The following is a 1,318-nucleotide window of genomic DNA, read 5'->3' on the forward strand; positions in this document are numbered from 1 at the left end:
TGGCTGACTCTGAGAAGAATGGGAATCCCAGAACACTTGATCGTTCTATTGGGAAACCTATACTTGGACCAGGAGGCAGTCGTCAGAATAGAGCAAGGGAACACTGCATGGTTCAAAATTGGAAAGGGAGTAGGCCAGGGATGCATCCTATCTCCATACCTTTTCATCCTATATGCATAACAGATTTTCCTGGAGGCTGGGCTCTATGAGGAGAAATGTGGAGTCAAGATTGGTGGATGAAATATAAAAGTAAGACACAAAATATTAATGAATTACAAATTGATATGATTCAACTAACAAATGCATGTCTGGACATATTCTCCAGTCTATACCAGGAAATTTGAAGGACAGCTACCAGGTTGACATATTAGAAGAAATCTATACTTGTTTCCATTTCCAAGAAAGATTATCTAACAGAATGTAGAAATTATAGAACAATATCATGGATAACACAAGCAAGCAACATACTGTTGAAGATATTAAAAAAATTATTAGAACAGTACATTGACAGGGGACAGCCAGACGTCAAATTCAGGTTTAAAATAGTCCATGGCTCCAGGTATATCATTGCTCATGTCAGATGGATCCTGAATGAAAGAAGAGAATACCAGAAGAATGTCTTTTTGTGTTTTATTTGCTTTGCAAAGGCTTTTGAGTATGTGGATCTTAACAAACTATGGCTAATATTGAAAATAAAGGGAATCCCAGAACACTTAATTGTGCTCATTCAAAACCTATACCTAGATTCAAGAAGTTGTCATCTAAACTAAGTAAGAGAATATTACACAGATTAAAATCAGGAAAGGTATCCTAAAATCAGAGATGTATCCTTTCTCCATATGTATTTGTGATGTTGAGCTCTAGCAAGGGGAATGTGGCATCAGGAGTGGAGAAAGACTCATCAACAACCTGTGTTATGCAGATGTCACAATCTAGCTTGCTGAAAGAGAGGAAGACTTGAAACCCTGGCTGCAGAAGATCAAGGATTACACCCTTCACTATGGATTACATCTCAACATCAAGAAAACAACTGTCTTCACCACTGGGTCAATAAACAGCCTCATGATGGATGAAGAAAGAATTGAAGTTGCCAATAATTTTATCTTGCTTGGATCAATAATCAACATTCTTGGTACTAGCAATAAGGAGACCAAGAGATATATAGCACTTAGTATGTCTGTAACCAGTGGTCTGTCCAAAAATACTTAAGACCCTGATGTCAGTTTGAAGGCTAAGATGCACTTGGTTCAGGACAGACTATTTCAATCACTTGCTTTGCATCTGAGGGCTGGATAATGAATAAGGATAATAGAAGAAG

This window comes from Elephantulus edwardii, unplaced genomic scaffold (genome assembly GCF_000299155.1).
Source record: "Elephantulus edwardii isolate Elephantulus edwardi_28Jun2011 unplaced genomic scaffold, EleEdw1.0 scaffold00192, whole genome shotgun sequence".
Taxonomy (NCBI): Eukaryota; Metazoa; Chordata; class Mammalia; order Macroscelidea; family Macroscelididae; genus Elephantulus; species Elephantulus edwardii.